This window comes from Marmota monax, unplaced genomic scaffold (assembly GCF_021218885.2).
Source record: "Marmota monax isolate L192 unplaced genomic scaffold, Marmota_monax_Labrador192_F-V1.1 WCK01_AAM20220418_F8-fsc00070, whole genome shotgun sequence".
NCBI lineage: Eukaryota > Metazoa > Chordata > Mammalia > Rodentia > Sciuridae > Marmota > Marmota monax.
In genome coordinates, this window is record NW_026692116.1 from 6,423,165 (window position 1) to 6,444,055 (window position 20,891).

General features: G+C 35.7%; 1 non-coding gene across 1 annotated transcript; it reads left to right on the forward strand.

Annotated features, from left to right (window-relative positions):
• The first annotated feature begins 8,077 nt into the window (after nt 1-8,077).
• On the forward strand, nt 8,078-8,150 carry Trnaa-ugc (transfer RNA alanine (anticodon UGC)). The gene has a single exon. It is a non-coding gene; the product is annotated as a tRNA-Ala (tRNA).
• The last annotated feature ends 12,741 nt before the right edge of the window (nt 8,151-20,891 follow it).

Here is a 20,891-nt window from a genome sequence, read left to right on the forward strand (position 1 = left end):
CTTAACTTTATTTTTAAAATAGAGAAATATTCATTTAGATGAAAATTTTTGATGAAATATTTTACTTTCTAATATTTCTATTTTTTGGAGGGGTATTTTGTGTTTATTTTATCCTAAGTTTTCCAGTTGTTTCATTGTTTTACTTTTTCTATTTAGGCCAGTATTTTATTATTAATTTTGCATATACTGTGAATTAAAGCTCAAAGTTTGTTGTTGTTGTTTTGTTGTTTTTTTCTTTTTCTTTTTTTTGCAGGTGGTTCTTACTGTTCCTCTCTCCTTCTCCTATAAGTTTTCCTCCTCCATTGTTTCTCTTCCTCTCTCTCTTCTTCATATGCCCCATTGCTGCAATACCTTTCATGGCAATGGTTATTCACTGTTATGTAAATCTGCAGTATCAACTGATATATTACATGCATGAGTTTGCTTTTCTTATTACTCCTGCATTGATCTATAGCTAACTTAATGTCAATACTGATTTGTCTTGATTACTTCAGTTTTATAAGTATTAAAGTCAGATAGTAACACCTCTAAATTTATTTTTTCTTTCACAAAGGGTTCCAGTCCTCTGCTGATTCAGAAATTTTAGAACCAGCTCATCAATTTCTATGTAATATCATAATTTGGTCTTGTTTGGAATTACACTGAATTTGTAGATTGATTAGGGAAAATTATCATCTTTAAAATAATGAGGATTGTCCTCCATCTAATTCTCTATTTCTTTGTTTTGTCTTTAATTTCTTTCAGGATTCTTTGGTAGTTTTCCAATGTATAGGATTTGAAAACATTTTAACTTCACACCTAAAATTTTCATAGGTTTGCTCTTTCTGTAAATTATATCTTTAAATATTTAACTTTCCAATTGTTTGTTGTCTATATACAGAATTGCAATGGACTTTTGCATGTGGACATGTATTCTGTGTTGTTAACTCCCTTTATAATTCCAGTAGCTTTTCTGAGCAATTCTATGATTTCCTACATAGCCAGTTATTTGTAAAGAGAAACCATTTTACTTATTCCTTTTAAAATCTGCATCCTCTGTGTTTGTTTTTCTTGGCTCCTTGCAGGAGCTGCAATCTCCAGTATAATTTTTAATAGAACTGATGAGAACAAACATTTTTTTAAAGAGAGAGAGAATTTTTTTTAATATTTATTTTTTAGTTCTCGGCGGACACAACATCTTTGTTTGTATGTGGTGCTGAGGATCGAACCCGGGCCGCACGCATGCCAGGCGAGCACGCTACTGCTTGAGCCACATCCCCAGCCAGAGAACAAACATTTTTGCTGTGGTTCCAAATCTTTTGCCAGAGCTGAGTGATATGAGGTGTAGATTTTGTGCAGATGTATCTTAGAGGTTGAGAAAGTTTCCTTCAGATTTGCTGTGGGTTTTTTGTTTGCTTGTTTTATTTTATTTATTTTTTAAATCATGAATCTAAGTTTAATTTTGTCAATGCTTTTTCTGAATATAATGAAGGTGATTATATGGTTTTTATGTTTGTTACAATCCCAGATAAACCTCACTTGGTCATGATGTATTATTCTTTTTACATATCACTGCATTTGAATTGCTAATATTTTGTTCATGATTTTTGAGCCTATGTTTGTAATGAATATTGATTTATACTTAACTGTTTAATAGAATTCACCAGTCAACCCATCTTTACCAGGAATTTGTATGCATTTATGTCTGGGTTTAGAAAGTTTTAACTATGAATTGAAGTTAGTAAATAACATTTTAGTTTGTTAATTTCTCTGTATGGGTTTGTTAGTTTGTGTGACCCCAAAAATTGTTTTATTTAACCTAATCTATAAATTTATTGAAATAAGATGTTTATAATAATTTTTTAAGCTTTCAATGTTTGTAAGTTCTCTAATGATGTTCCCCTTTCCCCCTGCCAATATTAGTACTTGATCTCTTTTTAAAATGACCATTCTACTAGAAGTTTTATCAATTTTTTGATAAAAAATTTGAGCTATAGTACAATAACAATCTTTTGGTTGTCTAAATTTTTCTTGATGTTTTGCTTTGATTTTTTTAACTTATGTTTATTATTTTCTTTTTTCTGCTTACTTTGGGTTTAATTTCCATTTTCTCTCTTAAGGTGAAAATTTAGATCATTGACTTGAGAATTTTTTCTTTTTTTTTTCCATGTAAGAATTTTAAAGCTAGAAATTTCCCTTTACCCATTGCTTTGCCTGAATCCCCCAATTTTGGTTATGTTGTGATTTTCATTTTCATGCAAAATTAAAAATATTTTCTGTTTCCCATAGGATTTTTTCTTTGGGTCTGGAGTTATATGGAAGCACGTTGTTTTAGTTTTTAATGGTTTGTTTCAAAAGAACAGACTTTGTATGATTTTAGTCTTTTATATTTGATGAAATATATTTTAATGACTCTGACTATGCTCCATCTTCTTGAATGCTCTGTACGTACTTTAAAGGCTGTGCCTTCTATTATAGTTATGGCTTGAGTCCTCTAAAATGTTTAAGTGTTGGAAAATTAACTCCTGAATTCATATGTTAATGGTTTTTAGAAATGGATCCCTTGGGAGGTAATTCGGATTAGATGAGGTCATGATCTACTTCTTCTATATTAATATAGTTATTAATATAGAAATTATATTAATATAGTGTATTTTGATTTATATTTGCATTAATGATTGCATAAGTGTTTCATTTCTATTTATAAGCTAACTTATTTGTACTTCCACAAGACTACAATATAATGTGACAGTAAAGACCCATCATCATAGAAGCCAAACTAGTGAATATAAATATATTTGATATAAAACACAGTAAATTCTATTAAAGAGTTTGTAATGGCACTGCTATTTTTATTTGCCACAAAATAGAAAATAACACCACACATACAGATATGTTGTAGAAAGAATCTTTCTCATCAAATGATCAATAAATTACCTTCTTCTTAAGATATACCCTGGAGGGATACACTGAGATTCTTCTCATTTAGTCCTCAAGACACAGGTGTCATTTTACATATGTTTGTACTCTTAAGGTTTATTTAATGTAAATGCAAACGCCTTCTTCCTTAAATAGAAAAAAGTAGTATAAATAAAGAATTCTACCTGGGTTTTTGTGGAAATGAGAATTATCAAATACGGAAAACATTATTAACATAATCCACAAGGATTTAAGACCTCATTTCTACCTTGGTCATGTAAAATAAAATGTCAATACCATTCTGTCTGCAGGGATGCACATGCCACAGGAAGGGGACTGGCTCCTTGTGGTCCCCTTTCTCCCTAGTGTCTGAGTCCTCAGTATGAATTGGTTGAATGAATAATGATTACAAAGATCAGTTTTCCAACATTTATTAATTCTTTCAACAAATAATGGATCTCCGAGTATGGGCCAAATGTTATTACAGGAACAGTGACATATGTATTCTCTACCTTCATGAAGCTTGCATTCTAGTAATGAGAATATGGAACAAATATTCTAGTGTGTTAGTGTGTGTGTTCTGGGGGCAGGAAAGTGGGAAGTTGTAATGGCTTTGAAGAATAATTTAAAATACTAACAAAAAAAAGAAAGAGGTAATTAAGGATGATGGGGAAAAGGATTTAAAAGTTTAGTCCTGGAAGATCCATGTTTTAATAAATGTGAGGCCTGAGCAGAGGGACTTGGAGAGAAAGAAAGAAGACTTGCTCAGGATGGAGGCTTCCGGGAAGAAGCAATGATACATGTGGGTTCCTTGATGGAGGGGTGATTCATTTTTGTGGGTATTCCATTTCTGGTCATAGCAATTTGAGGACCCAGTTTAAAGAAACAGTAGCTAATGATCTTACTTTTGAAATGATCACAAAACCTATTATGACTTTGTGACCATGTTGTAGACTTGAACCCCTTTTTTGATTGTTGAAAGCAACTTGTGGTGAAAGACAGGTTTGGAAGCTTAACCTTCATTAGTTTCACAACAAATCTGTCTCCATCTCTTTTGATGTTTATTAGTAGAGAGGCCAAAAGTGAAAGCAGAGAAACCAATTAGCAGATGATTGCAATAATCAGCAGGAAATGATGGTGGCTCAAGTGGTTTGCAGTGGACATTGTAGGTGTACAGATGCTAGAAAGGAAGAGTTGATAGGATTTGATGATGGTTGAATATACAATGTAGAACAAAGGGATAACTTAAGGTTTACACTTAAGATTTGGAACTGAGTAACTACAAAGTAGACTTGTTGTTTAATTAGCAAGAAAACAAATAATAAATAAATGAAGTACTAGGACTTGCCAGGTAGCACAAAAAACTCACTTGAGGTTGATTGGAATTAATTTTAAATGAGAATAGTCAGTATGTTTGTGTGTCTATTTTTCACTAATATTCAGCTCCCCTAGAACATACTCAGAATTAAGGGTTGCATTTAATTAACTTTGGAATATTTCTAAGTGAGTAAGAATGAAGGAGGGAGCAGCACCAGGGTTGAGGGTTACACATAGGAGCAGCTATAATAACAACTCAGGGCAGATAAGCTTATACAGAGGGAAGTGGGTGGTAAGAGAATGTGGAAAGGTGATACAACGAATGGGTAGATGACTCCATGGGGAAAAAAAATGTTGAAGTACAAGAGAATTAAACTGGAAGCAGGAGATGGCTGCTTGTTAGGATTTAAATCATGGAAGAAGTGCTTATATTGCTGTTACAAGGCCCAGGGTCAAACCCTAGGTTTGGCATTACTGCTACATACACCTACACCATAATTGAAATAGTGGCTGAATGAGGTTGCAGAATTGTGCTATTAAAGATATAAAGAAGTAGAAGACCTGTTCAATCCACCCTGAAAGGCCCAATTCCAGTTATCCAAATCCAGATTCTCTGGCAATTATTAAGAACACAAATAACAATAAGTATTGGCAAGCATTTGGGGAAAAAGGTATACTCATACATTGCTGGTGGGACTCTACGCTGGGAAACAGTATGGAGATTCCTCAGAAAACTTGGAGTGGAACCACCATTTGACCTAGTTATCCCACTCCTCAGCATATACACAAAGGACATGACATCAGCATACTATAGAGTTGTGGTCACATCAGTATTTATAGCAGCTCAATTCATAATAACCAAGTTATGGAACCAACCTAAGATGCCCTTCAAAAGATGAATGGATAAAAACTATGGTAAATATATACAATAGAATATTGCTCAGCCATAAAGAAGAATGAAATCATGGCCTTTGCCAGTAAATGAATGAAACTGGAAGCTGTCATGCTAAGTGAAGTAAGTCAGTCCCCCAAAACCAAAGGCTGGATACTCTCTTTGATATAAGGATGCTGAATCACAATTGTGGGGTGTGGAAGGGGAGGTTCACTGGATTGGGTAGGGAGAATAGGGGGATGGGAATAACATAGACAGTAGAATGAATCGTACATGCATGACCAGTGTAACTCCACCTCATATACAACCACAAAAATGGAAAGTTATACTCCATGTATGTATAATATGTCAAAATACATTTGACTGTCATGTATAACAAAAAGAACAAATAAAAAAAAATCCACATTCTCAAGGTAGAATTCATGCCTGCAGAGGTAAAGTTAACCAAGTATTTGTTAATAATTACATTCTGTTATGTTTTGTTTCTACCTGTTAAAGGAAGTAGCAGTTAACTTGTGCTGATTATTTGTTTTTTTTAAAAAGGAAAAAATTACAACTGCATCAATAACGTTTTTTGGAGAAAGAAATTTTTGGACTTAATAGTAATATTTTGAGAAAATGGAGAATATCTGACTCCTGTAACCGTGCACTTCCATGTGATTTGCTTTTGTTATTATATTCACCGCTTGATATTCCTCAAAGCTGGTATGGACTGAAAGATTTGATGTGCAGAAATGGCCCACAAGTGTGATCAGAGTAGAGGAAACTAGATTCAGAACTACTGGTTGTTAATGCACTCTTTCAGCATATGGGTAGAACACCTATTTTCTGTCAGGTATTTCATTATGCCTATGTACATAAAGGTATGGCCCTTGAGAAGTTCCCAGGTCAATGAAAAGGACAGATCCTTTAATAGGTAATACAAATTTAATGGAATGGCTATAACAAATTCATACAAAGTGCTCTGGAGATACTTTTAAAGAATGTGTGGCTAAGTCTATGAATCTGCTCCCCAGGGAAGTGTATGAAAAGGATCTTAAAGGACTAGTGAGAATGTTAGGCATAGAACTTGGTAGGGAAGTGTTCCTTAAGAGAGCAATGATTGCATGTTCAAAGGCCCAGGAATGTTGCTAACAGGCAAGGCAACAGAGCATAGAGATGGACAGGTGCTCTATGTTGAGGGAATAAATGAAATTCTGAAGGAAAAGTCAGGAGATGAAGTTGAAAAGGTACAGAGGGGCAAGATTTTGGCAGGTCTGTCAGACTCTGGAATGGATCTTTATGAACAGGCAAAGCACATGCTGTATAAGAAGGCATTTCTGGGTGTGTGTGCCGTTTGGAGAAAGCAAAAAGATTCAGTAAAAATGGTTCTTACCTCCCCCATCCCCCTTTCATTTAACTTTCTCATCCTCTTCATGTATAACAGAAATCTCTTTAAAACTAAAATGCTGACAACATCCCTACCACATTAATTGAGAAAGAAATGCAAACTCTCTTTTCTCTGTGCCTTTTCTCCTGCTACAGTGGCCCACAATGTCTGATCAATATTTTCTGGTGCATGATGAAATATAGGAATTTCAAGCTTATATAACAGAAGGTAGCTATTCACAATCCAGAAACTACTGAGGCAAGTGTTGACTGCAACAGCTATGCACCTCTCTGAACGCTGTTCTGTGACTGTTTCCCTGAAACTAGAGATTCCCTCGCCTTGCGGAGGGAGTCTGAAATCTCCCCAGTTTTCTAAGAGTCATTTCCATGATGGCATTTGTTTCAGTCAGAGTAAAGAGCCCACTTCTCAGGCCTTATGAAGTATTCATTACACCCTCTGCTAGGCCCTAAGTGCCAGTGAACTTCCTATTTTATTCTTTAATAACAACTTTCCATCTCATAAGAGTAGAATGCAGAAAGGTTCACGGGTATCAATGGCCAGGTAATTGAACTCTTAGTAGCTCTCTGTTTTACATGATGCTCTGACTTTAAGAATACTTGATAGTTAGCAAATATGCTTTTGATAGAAAAAAATCGAAGTTCATAAAATTAAATTCAGAGGGGTCATGCATAGAGGCCAATGTGGTTTGGATTCCCTGTTTTCCTTCTCTCCCACTCTTTGTTGACAAAGAGCAGACCCTTACACGAAAAGGAAATTTAATATGAAGCTGTCTGAGGTACAAAGGCACAGTAGCTGAATAATATCTTGTGAAGCCATAGGTCTTTTAATACAGTCTTCTTTATTGTAAAGAATAACATAATTTACTCTAGGAACGTGTGTGTGGCATGAATACTTCATTTTGTGGTACATTCAGGTCATGACAGAAATTATACTGCTTTCTTCTGAATATGAAAACTGAACAAGTCTCAGCTGTCTGTTTGTGTAAGAAGAAAACAAAGCACATCTTTTTATCCTTTTAATAGAGAATTCCCTACTACCAATTTGACTGTAGCATATGGGAAATAATTTATTACTTATATACTTTTAGGAGTAGAGAAATGAGAGTAAGATTTGGCAAGTCAACCTCATAGGAACTGATCTGCCTTGGCTTGACGGAGGAAAACAGAATTTTATAGAATTTTCCATGGACTGCTACCATGGAGTCATTCAGGAGCACATTCTGACCTGTATGCATTTATGAAATTTATTGCTACTTAAGCTTGTCCGGACAATTTTGGGCTGTTAGAGGGGTAAATAATTTATTTGAAGATTATAGCAAGGTCATCTTAAATACTTCATCAGAAGAAAAGCAGATGGGAATTGCATCATGCTCTTTGACCAAATAGCACACTCTCCATAGGTGAGACAGAGGGCTCTGCCAGAGTCGGGTTGCAGAACTCTTACGGATTAGCATAAGTGATGTGATTTGAGTTGCCGTGGACCAGGTTACACCATTAACCAGATGATATCAGTGTCTCTGCTAGGGCACAGCCTTCCTCTGATGGGCAGCATTAGCTCAAAATTGTCTATCTGGGGGCTGAGGATGTAGCTCAGTTGGTAGAGTGCTTGCCTTGCATGCACAAGGCCCTGGGTTCAATTCCCAGCATCACAACAACAACAACAAAAAAAAGTCTATTTGAGAGAAATTAGTCTTCACTTAACTCAAAACTCAGTCTTCTCCATGACCATGCTTAGGTAAACTTGCAAAGCACAACAGTGAAGAACAAAGCCTGGGAAGGGAATGAAGGAAAATCCAGAGCAAACTGGTGGAATTTTCCTTATGACAGGCAGAAAACAAACAAAAGATTGTAATCAGGGTTTCTGCCAACTGAGAGGTGAAGCAGGAACTGCTTTGGAGGCTCTGAGGCATTATGGGGGCCCTAGTCTCTTTAAAATGAAAAGTGAAAAGCAGCAGCCAGGGAGGCAGCTGAGTCTTTAGCAGCCCCCCAGACCCCGCAAGCAATTATAAGCTGGTTTCAGCAAATACTGGTGATGGTAGGCTTTATTTCTTTTGAAGGTAACTATATCTTTTGACATATCTTAAATCATGAGAGGGGCTTATGTCCTCGTGGTTTTCTATGTCTCAGCAGTTCCCTAATGCCAGTCTAGTTTCAAGAACACTCAGGCTCAGTAAAAGCAAATTTCACTTTTGGTAACAAGGTGCAGATGATTCTTCTGGTTCACAAATAAAATTTAATACTTTCTGTTTGAACATTTTTTTATTTTTAATTTTAATAAAGTTATGTGCTAAGTTATCATTTCCATCATGTTCATCATAACCCTTTTTTACACTGCACTTAACTTGACATTTCTTGGGCAGTGAAAAACCCAGAAACTACAAAAGTCATATGATTTGAGTCTAACTTCACTGCTATATATATTGACAGTGCATCAAACTTTAGTTTTAATTTAAGCTCAGATTACTGAAGTTTTGTCTCTGAGTCCTAGAAATAATTTGTTAGAGATAGAAACAAATGCTTTCACATTTTATCAAGAAACATGGGCATGATGAATCAGTTAAATCCTGCTTAAAACTATACTCTGTCACTTGACACATATAATTAAACTTATATTCATTTTTTTTCAACATGCATTTATTGAGCCCCTGCTGTGTGCTTGGTTTTCTGCTCAGGGGCTGAAACATAAAATAAATCATACATTATAATCCCTTCAATAAACACATAGTTTATTAGAGGGTTATAAGACATGAGTTTAATTAATTTTGAAACCAAATAGAAAGGGATGTGTTTTAACCAAGAGAAGTAAATTGAAATGGGAGCATTTATTTCAATGTCTCTAAGGGATAAATTTTCAACTAGGAAAGAATCACTGGAAATGTAATTTTGAGTTATACGTTGGGGGATAGATAACAACAAAGCCATTCCAGGTAAAAGGGCCAGCGTGAGCAAAGGCAGAGGTATGGGAAATCCAGGAATAGTCAGAGCTCAGTCTCATTCTAATACTTCACTTTCTTTGAAAGCCAGCTCTTCCTTTCACGGCTCTTATGAAATGAGGCTAAGGATGGCTGACATCTGAACACTTGGCTTAAGGTGAGTTTGTTGGCCAAATCAGAGATCACTGGATTCATAATAACTAAGAATTTGACTTCATGTGTATTTAATAAGAAAGGATTTCTTTGACATTAGCATTTTGTATAACAAAAACTACCAGCAACAACAAATACAGTGTCTGTGACAGATTAGAATAAATAAATCAAACCTATAAGCTTTGGCATTCCCAGCAAGAAGGCAAAAATGACCCCTGATGAAAATCCTCAAAGACAAGGTATCCAACTGAAATATGTTTTACAACCAAATCTGACTGAATGTAATTAATTCCTCAATGGACAAATCTTACAGAAGAATCTCAAAGAAAGATGTTGTGTAATACCACTATAATTCAAAGCATTAGATGTTAATAAGGTTTACTTCAATGTTTTTGTGTACCAAAAAATATTCTAAATTTCATGACCAAATCTAACAAGTAGATTTGTCCATGAGATTCTACCTTGAGTTAGAAAATCGGATTTTAACTTGTTCTCCCATGCCAATGACTTTTTGTATACATTCCTTTCTGCTTCTCTGTCTCACTTCTCCCAACTCAGATATCCACTCATTTTCCTAGGTTTTCACTCCCATAGAGGAAATTAGGTGAATAATTATTTCATCTAATATGTCAAATTAATTTTTCTGGGAATCTACATTTCTTAAGTGTACTAATAACTGCCTAAACACAAACATGTTGGTACTGGTTTCTTTACACCATTATCCAGGACAGCCTTGGAAGACTATGGGTCATCTTCCCTGTGCTCTCAGACCCTCCTCACAGAGAATGCCTTGTGCATTTGATGGGGCAGGAGGCCGGTCATCTGTTATGTGGCAATAACATCAATAACAACTATAGCATACAGGCAATATATCAGTGAAGAAGAGTTTTTTGGCAACATTTGCAAGGAAAATTCTAGATTTCCCATAGGAAGGAGGCAGTATATCCATCCTATACCTTATTCCAGCAGACTTTCACCAATAGCAGCTTTCTCTAGGAAAATACAAAGTATTTTAGAGTACTTCAGATTCTGTGAGTGCAAAACCCTTTACTTGGAGAAGTTTCTGAGTTGCTTCAGCAGTCTGGAGAGTACAGTTGCCTCAGAAGAGATGATAACAGCCCTGTTGTTACTGAGGATGACACAACATCCCACGCCCTGTGCAGGTGGAACTGTCGCCTCTGCTTTCACTCAAGGAGATTTCAATAAAATGTTTGTGTCAACACTTATGGGACTTTCAGATTTGAAATTAAAGTTTGCACATTATTCTTACTTAGCCTTTGTGGAATGCTTATTTTATAGATGCTTAAAGAGAAGTGACATGGGAAGGGGATGGAGCTCAATCTCATTGTGCCTTTGTGTAAAGGCACAGTATAAAGCTAGCTCCTAGGATGGTGATGAATAGAGACTGTTGTATTAGGTTTGAGTTCTCATTAACACTGATTGGCTGTTAACAAGTGCTGGGAGGATTAAATTAAATAATACACATTAGGAAATAGAATATTTGACACATAGCAGACATTCTGTAAAAGGAGCATTATTGCCTAAACATTAAGCAGAATCTCTCACAGAAAGATTCAATGACTCTTCTAGTGATAGCTTATCAGAAATAGAAGAGTACAATTCCATATTAAAGAGGAAACATTTCCTATAGATATCAAAAAAAAATGTTTCACATTTTACTTTAAATTCTGTTGATGGTTAGAAAGGTCCATGATGTGCTTGGAATCCTTTAATGAGAAGGATCCAGATTCCTTGACCTGCTGGTTAGGGCCAGTTTCTACCTAAGACCCACATCTGTTTGGATTAATGCACTGACTTGGAGAAGGTTTTGTCAGAGTCTTGGAAAGAAGCCTAATGAAGGAAACATGAAAACAAACTAGTTCCTGTCATGCATGCAAATTTCAAGATTGACTCTTTGAATCTTTCATTTTTAAAGTGTTATTTGGCACTGTATGGATAGAAGGAAGAAATGTTCATAAATCTTTAGAAGCAACTATGCATGAGAATCCCTAAAAGAGAAAAAAAAATAACAAATTTTGGGGGAATTGACTGTAGATGAGATTACTGATCACCACAGTTGCAAAACTAGCTTAACACTTCCCTTGATATTTGCGCCAAGAATCTGCAAGACCTGAGTAATCCCTGGTCCAGGGACATTACTCAGAAACAACTGTTGTCATCCACCCCAGATAAATAATAAATGGGTGAGAAAGTCATTATAAGACCCTTTCATAGTTCTCTTACTACTAATTTTGGAGTCTGTCAGTGATGACATGCTATTGCAACTTATAGACAGAAAGAAGCTTCGTAGCAACATACCTTGGTGGAAGAGGATCTGCCCCCCCCCCACACGGGACATTCCTTTACTCATTGTCTGTCATTGCCTCTGACTTTCTTCATGGCCAATTTGTGACAGTTTTTACCCAAGAAGTGGAAATAATATCTGCTTTTTCTCCCAGGAACATTGTGAGGATAAATGAGGTAAATCATTTGAAGTGCTTTGGGCTCCACTGATGATAAGTGCTATGTTATTTCAGAGCATTATTATTTACTTTACAAGTGACTTGTCACCATTCCTAATCTGTGCAAAGCACTTTGAATTCCTTAGAGAAAGACTTGATATTGAGTGAAAATTTTATACAAGTGGATAATATGTACCACATAAAATTTATTCTGTTAGAGACCCTGATACTATTCTGGGGTGGGGGGTGGATAATTCATGCTGTAGCATAGTACAGAAGAAGAAATATTGGGGCACATTTGATATTTTAAACTTGTTTTCTCATAAGACCTCTCAAACTAGCCCCTGATACTCACGTATGTTTGAGACAGATTACATGAATGTGAATATTTGGTCTATATAACATTGGTCCTTAAAACTTCCCATTTTATCTTACTAGTCTACTCAAAAATGATTTATCAAATATTTTTTAAAAATATTTTTTAGTTGTAAAGGGATCTTTTATTTATTTATTTATATGTGGTGCTGAGGATCGAACCCAGGGCCTCACACATGCCAGGCTAGTGCTGTACCACTGAGCCACAACCCCAGTCCCTCAAAAATGATTTATCAAATATTTACTGGGAAGTTACTATTTTTCTATTGGAATAGATTCTAGTAATACAAAAATGATGAAAGTAAAAAAAAAATCCTAAATAGATGGTAACATCAGATAAAAAGAAAAACAGGCACCTTTCTGGGCTATCTCTGCTTTTTATTATCATCAAGGTATTTAACAACTCTGTAACTTGTAGAAAACTAGTAATAATGCAAATAATTCTTATCCGTAGAACTACAAGTCAGTTTAGCATGCAATTGATCATTGCCGTACTTATTGAACTGCTTTGTCTCTATTTGTAAGTGTATCTCAGCAAGTTGTAAAACAAAGGAAAAATAGGGCATAACAATCTAATAGTTAAATTAGAAACAACAATGTAACATAATGACCTTTTAATTTTTTTTCCTTTTTCTTTTAGTACTGGTTATCCAACCCAGGGGCACTTTTACCACTGAGTTACATACACAGCCCTTTTTAGTTTTTTTTTTTTTTTCATTTTGGTATAAGTTCTCAATACATTGCTTCTGAGGCTGGCCTCAAACTTGTGATTCTCTTGCCTCAACCTCCCAAGTTACTGAGATACAGGTATTTGCCACCGTGACTCACAAAATGATGCTCTTTAAAAAATAAAAACATTTTGACATTTGCCATTGTCAGAGTTTCCCAATAGTGACAGTAGTACTAGAACTTTACCCACTGCCAGTTTTTAAGGATGCTTCAGAGTAAAGATTTTGATCTCTCATACTGCTCTCTAGTACAGAACCCAGCACAGCTTGGAAGAGAGCTAATTCCATGTCTCAGATCAGCAGAAAATTCAAACAGACCTGGACATTTTGTTTTGCTATTTATTAAGAATGCTTTTAAGGTAAGAGAAGCAATGTTATAAAAGACAAAAGAAGAAAATTTAAAGAAGCTCCAGATGGCTATGTTGAGATTGTTTGATTATGTAAAAAAAAATTCATATTAAAGTTTATTATAATAAATTAGATTTGTGAAAGGACCAGGAAGTGTTATTGATATTCAAATCTTATGTACATTGTATTTAATCCAGTTCTCTCAATCTGTATGTATTAAGCACATACTATGGGTTGTCACTAGAATTTGCACTCTAGGGAAGGAGGGGAGATTAATGAGTAAAAAAGGCAAAATTTTGTATGTCAGCAGCACTAATTACCATGAGAGAAATATATCAAGAAATTGAGAAAAAAAGAAAGGAAGGAAGAAAGAAAGAAAAGCTACAAGGAGGACAACTAGCAGTTAATTTGGGAAAAGAATGTTCCAGGGAGAGTAACGAATGTCAGAGAGGAGTTGAGTCTTAGGCTGCTGGAGAGGGTTTGCCTTCCCTGAGAACCCAACAGCTGCAGTGTGGACAGAGGACTCCAGGTGGCATAAGGGCGGAAGTGAGGTCGCTGCCTGAAAGGCTATTGCAAGAATCTGGCAGGGACATTATGTTCATTTCAGAAGTGATCAGATTCCGAATATATTTCTAAGTTGGCACTAACAGGATTTTCTAAAGGAGTTGATACCGGGTAGGAGAGAAAGAAAGTTGTTAAGGTAGTGCCAAAGTCTTTGCTTGAAGAACTGCAAGAATGGATGGGGCAGAAAAATGTGGAGAAGCAGGTTCAGGGAGGAAGACCAGAAGCAAGGTGCTGAGCATATTTATTTCCCAATGGGTAATTAGGCATTCGAGAGGAGATGCGAAGTAGGCAGTAGTTGGTTGAAGCTGGTGGTCTGAGGGCTCAACCCTTGACATTGCTGTCAGTCATCAGAGTGTGTGTGCGCTAGGCGTGTGAACGCGTAGGTCGAGAAGATGAGAAGGAAAGAACCATCAGAGGAGATAAAGAGGGATGGTCAGGGAGAACCGTGAAAGTGTTATTCAGGAAATCAAGTGAAAACTGTGTTTCAAAGGCAGCGGTGACAAAAAAGAAAAGTGGAAAAAAAAAGGATTGGTTGGTAAGGTTGTTTTTTAAGGTTGTAAATAAACAAGTTGTTGGTACATTATTATGAAGGTTTAGAATTATTGTCTGCTTGATTATCAAGTTTCTCTGGGAATAACTCCAGGTCCTGGAAAATGTTACCATTCACTAAGAAGAAAGGAGTGGTGAACACTGTCACTCACAGGATCATGTGGGAAGTAGCTCTAGCAATTTGTAACACGTGTGGTTGCACACAAGGAAAGAATGATCCCAGCACTTTAAAACGATCAAAGAACTGTAGTGAAGAGCTGACTCAAATGCAGCTTCAATCTTAGATAAAAAATACTACATTATCTTTTTAATTATAATAATGTAATGATGAGTATTATGGTCTGGACATGAGGTATCTCCTGAAAGCTCAAGTGTGAGACTATGCAAGAAGGTCCAGAGGGGAAATGTGTGGGCTGTGAGAGTCTCAACCCAATCAGTGAATTAATCCCCTGATAGGAATCAACTTGAGTGGTAACTGAAGTGCGCGAGGGTGTGGCTGGAGAAGATGGAACTTGGGGGCATGGCTTGGGGGATTGTATTTTGTATCTGGAGAGTAGAAATTCCCTCTGTCTGCCTACTGATCACCATGTGAGCTGCTTCTCTCTGCCACACTCTTCTACCATGATGTCCTGTCTCACCTCAGCCCTGAGGAATGGATCCTGCTGTCTATGGACTGAGAACTCTGAAACTGTGAGCCCCTAAATAAACTTTTCCTCCCGAAAGGTGTTCTGGTCAGGTCCTTTAGTTACAGCAGCAAAAAAAGCTGACTAAAACAATGAGGAATATATGATATTCACCCAGGTTACTATAAAGACAAATCAATGAGTTATGTACTGCAGATCATTTGAAACTTAATCTATAGGAAAGAACAAGTTATAAAACATTATATAAAGATAGATCTGTTATATATACATAGAGAGAGATCTGAATATATAAGCAAAACATTTTTTTCTATTAAAAGGGGATCAGACAAGTGATACGTCACTAAAATTTAATTGCACTGAATTAGGGTTGGGGTCGATCTTCAGCAACTGAGTGATATCCTAAGTCCTGTGACATCTACTATTCTGAGGGGATGGGGATCTAGAAAGATCAATAAAATTCCAGGAAGACACAAATGTAGTATTATATAAAGCTATGAAAAATTTTTAAATATTTAGTATTGAAATAACCTGATATAGAAGGTATAAAATCTGGTACAGAAATAGGAATAATTTTAAGTGTATGGAATTGATTACTTTTATGAAGTTTGTATTATTGCATTTACATGTATTTTCTTTGTTGTTTAAGGTGTTTGCAAATTGATATCTGTCATAATAATGAAAGAAATTAGTCAAAATTGTAATGGATGTTTGAATGTTTAAGAAAAATGAACTTTCAGAATTTTATCATTAGAGTATGAGATAAAATGCAATTGACATTAAATTACAAAAGAAATGCACATATTCACTTTCCCCACAAAACTTCCTTGGATACTAAGGAATCCAACACAAAGCTGAGTATAAAACAGCCCAGTCATCAAGGTTCTAAACTCAGGGTTGTATAGACAAATATGTAATTCAACATGTATTTATAATGCCTTGTGGCACATCATAACTGAGGCATGTATTAGAGAAGCAGGAACCAGATTTCCTTTTAATCTTAAAACCACATTAAAAAAATAATCTTGAGGGGTATAACAGGACCTGGAGAACTTTTATCTGCTTTTGATAATTTTTAAAATATTTATCCTCTTAAAATTTGAAAGTGAGACATGTTAAATATTTATTAATTTGTCCTAAAACTAATAAAACCTGAAGCCAAGTATGGTGATGCATACTTGTAATCCCCACGACTTTGGAGGCTGAGGTGGGAGGATCACAAGTTTGAGGCTAGCTTCAGTAATTTAGCAAGGCCCTAAGCAATTTAGTGAGATACTGCCTCTAAACAAAAAGGGCTGGGGTTGTAGCTCAGTGGTAAAGCTCCCTGAGTTCAATTCCTAGTACTACTACTACTACTATTACTGCCACCTTTACATGTAACACAAAACACTTCTATGAAATATAGTTAGATATATTTTAGTGAGAAGAATATTGTTTTAAATTTTTTCAGATGTATATAATATCTAGCTTAGTAGAAGGCAGATGAATCTCTGTACTTGCTTCTGCTTTTTAATCTACTGTGATATGCTGCTTTGGTTGTTGTATGTGAACAATATATGGCTTACTGCAAATTTTAATATTCTCCAAAGATAATTCTTTTAAGTATACCAAAACTTAGCAAGTATAGTCATGCACCGCCTAACAATGTTTCAATCAATGATGAGTGTTTCTATAATGGTGGCCCTATAAAACCACATCATCTAGTAATGTCGTAGCTATCTGTTTCTGTAAGTACACCCTGCCATATTCACACAGTGACCAAATAGCCTAGCACTGCATTTCTCAGAACATACATCTCTGTCATTAGGCAATGAATGTTTGTAGTTTCTTAAAGGCTAGTATTGAAATACAATCTGAAATAAGAGCCAAGTGTGGTGACACACACTTGTAATCCCAGTGCTCAGGAAGATAGCAAGTTCAAAGCCAGCTTCAGCAACTTAGCAAGGCCCTAACATAATTAATCTATAGGAAAGAACAAGTTATAAAAAATATATAAAGATAGATATGTTATATATACATATATTAGAGAGAGAGAGATCTGAATATAGAAGCAAAGTGAGACCTTGTCTCAAAATAAAACATAAAACAGGCTGAGGCTGTGGTTCTGTGGCTAAGTACCCCTGCTTTCAATCCTCAGTACAAAAACAAACAAACAAAAATATATATGAAATAATGTTAATAAACATTTCATATTCTACATAACAAAAAATCACTCTATTTGCATACTGGGTGGATCTTTCAGCTATGCACAACTTTATAATATTATACTTGATTGTTTAAAATATCTGTTCATTGAATTATACAAACCCTACACATTTTGATATGTAATATGTAATAGCAAGCTCACAATGGCTGATAAAAGCTTTTCAAAATTTTAATCTTCTCCTAAAAATTCAAATTTTATCATGACAATAAATACTATTAGCTTGAAGTAACAAGCTGACTTCATTTATTTTCAGGAAATTATCTGCCCAACAACTAATGTCAACATAGTGGACAAAGCACCTATCACCTTAGTATTGTTATGAAAGTAGTTTGAATTCATGTAGTCCCTAAAACGTTCTTGGAAAGCCCCCAAATCTATGAATCCCACTTTGACAACAGCTATTGTAAGCTATTATGAGAGTACAGAGGAGGCATATTTACCCCAAGTAGGGTATTAAAGATCAGAGAAGTCTTCTTACAGAAAAGACAGCTGTCTAAGTCGTGAGGATGCTTGAGTGGGTAACTGGGGGGAAACACAAGCACAGGTATGGAGGCAAGACCTCACAGTTGGAAGGACCTGCAGAAAGTGGGTGGTGCTGCAGTATCCAAAGCAAGGCACAATGGAGATGGCAGACAGAGTCAGGCTAGATCCAAGAAGGAATATGCTACATTAGATAGTCTCAATTTCACCCTTTAGTCAAAAGAATGTAAGCTTTAAGAGGAAGGGTAGAATTATCTGATTTTTATTTTAGAAAAATTACTCACCTGAAACATAGAGTTTAGAACAAACATGGAGGTAGGGAGGGCAGGTGTAGAGAGATTTCTTGTCTGGTGCCTTCTTCTGACTCCTTTATTTAGTAATTTCCAAAATACAAACATAAGCTTGTTATGAAAAGTAAAATAAAATAGAAAACAATATATAGAAGCAAAGTGAATCTCCCAGTTCCCCTCACTCTCATCCCCCTAAGGCAACCAGTGCTACGGCTGGTGCTCTGTCCTTCAGAGATGCAGCGGTTTTGCCATTTCTTTGGGATTGTGAGGTAGTTCAGCCATTTGATGGGTTTTGAATATGAGGCTGGAGCTTATAGAAAGGTCAAACCTGGATGTGTGGGGAATTCCCAAGATATGAGGCCTAGTTAAATCCATGAAGGTGGATGAGACCCTTGTGGGATGACCACACAGAGAGAAGGTGAACGCACTGCAGCCTGACCCATGGGAATCCCCACCACACAGAAGCAACACACAAGATCCTAGTCTCAGGGGAAAGAGAGAACAAAGGGCTTTCAGTGGAAATCCTGACCAGGCAGGATTAAAAACACTGAGGGTGTGTCTTTACATTGAAAAAAATAATAAATAAATCCTGAAGGAGGTTGGCGGATTTTAATCAAAGTTGAAAAAAGAGTTTTTATCAGACTAAAATAGTTCTCCTGAGGTTTTTGTGCATATTATATAAATAGAATGCAATTTATCTTCAGTCAGAACTTCAGAGACAGTCATGCCAGCAGACCAGCACCCAGAAAAATTAGCAAAGGATGAAGGTTGCTGCTAATTCAATATTAAATAATGGGAAGACGTTTGTATGCCCTTCTACGGGAGGGTTCTAGAAATAACAGGGGGAGGGATTATTTTGAGGAAATTGTAAGGTTTCAGAAAATAATAGAAAAGGAAAATATTGAGAGAACTCTCTGTCACTGGAGTTTGTGAAGGGGTAAGAAAATCTCCCAGAAAATGTATGCTAGAGTTTGAAAATGAAAGGAAGAGGGATGTGATGGATTTCTAGTAGGTAAGCAAATAAGATAAATAAAAATCAAATTAAAGTAGTATATATCTTGACAATCATAAGTAATGCTTTATCTTATTTTTATTCAAGTGGACAAGATCCTGGAGCCCTCAGAATATAGGTGCAAGCACCATATATTGTTATAGTGAATAAATACTGATTTTCCAGTGCTTGGATATTTTCTCATCCAACAACCTGTATTCCTCACAACCTATCTGATATATTTCTCTAACAACTACATATCAAATATTTTACTAGGTACTGGAGATATTCATATAATTAAAATAATATTTTTCTTTAAAGAATTCGCATTCACCCTAACTAAACCTCCACCTAAACCACTAACAATAATACATTGTTGTAAATGTAGCATGAGAATTAACTTAAATACCTGTGAGCAAGAAAATGAATATTTATTGTTGTAAGCCACAGAAATTCCATGGTTGTTTGTTAGACAGCAAAACTGACTGATAAATATTGCATGTTGACTCTCCTCCCCCATCAGAACAGCCAATCCAGCATGAGCTGGAGGTACTACAGCTCAGTAGTGTGCTTAACATACACAAGGCCCTTGGTTTAATCCCCAGCACCAAACCACAAACAGAAGATCTAGCAACATCTCTACTATACCTTCTTAAAGGTTAGAACATTTTTAGACTTTTATTTTTCCTCCAAGATTAGACCTTCAATAAGATAAAGTAATCTTACATCTGATCTAAATATCTCCTATGTAGGAAGTGTTGTAAAATTTGAGTCTAATTATCCAAAAATACATAGTACAATTCAGCACCTCTGTCTTTATCTATGAAGACAGAATCTTAGTGCAGTTAATGAAATTTGGTGACATTTAGAGAAATGTGTTTGTTATGTGGCTAGGTTAGAATTATGGTTTGTTTCAATTGAAAGGTTGGTTATCTTTGAACATATTTAATTTTTTTTCTGTATCGATTTGTTACCTTTCAGGACACATGGTTTGAGCCACAATTTATCAAAATACCTGTCCTGATGAACCACTTAATGGTGGAAGTACTGTTTCTGTAAAATGTGCTTTTTTTTTTTTTTGCAGAATTCCATTGGGTCTAACATTCTTCCTTAAAGACAGTTTATTTTTTTATATCATAGAGAAAACCTTTATTACATACTAGATAGGAAGAAATTTCTTTTTTTTCATTTTTAAAAATTTTATTTGTTATATATGGCAGCAGAATGCATTACAATTCATCCTGCACATATAGAGCACAAATTTTTCATATCTCTAGTTGTACACAAAGTAAGGAGTCTAGGAGTGTCGCAACATATCCACACAAGGGTGCGTACCTCTGCATTGCCTCCATTCAAAGTGTAACAGGACTAATTGGGTAACGGGGTTCAGTTTAGGCAGAAATCTAATAGAGTTTAGGAATAGATCATTTCCTCCATGGGGCTAGGTATTCAAAACTACCTTCAGCCTTTTGTTTTTGGTCTTTTCCCATAAAGTGTTGAGACTTATTCAATATAACCGGCCTATGTGATCTTGATACAATAATAGTGTTTAAAGAAATATGTGCAGCTTCAACTGCTTTTTCACTTTAGTCTGGAGAAAATAGGTGGCTTTGAGAAGTACTAATCTATGTCCCCCTTGGTCAGGTGTGTCAGTCTCAAGGCTAACATGACCTCA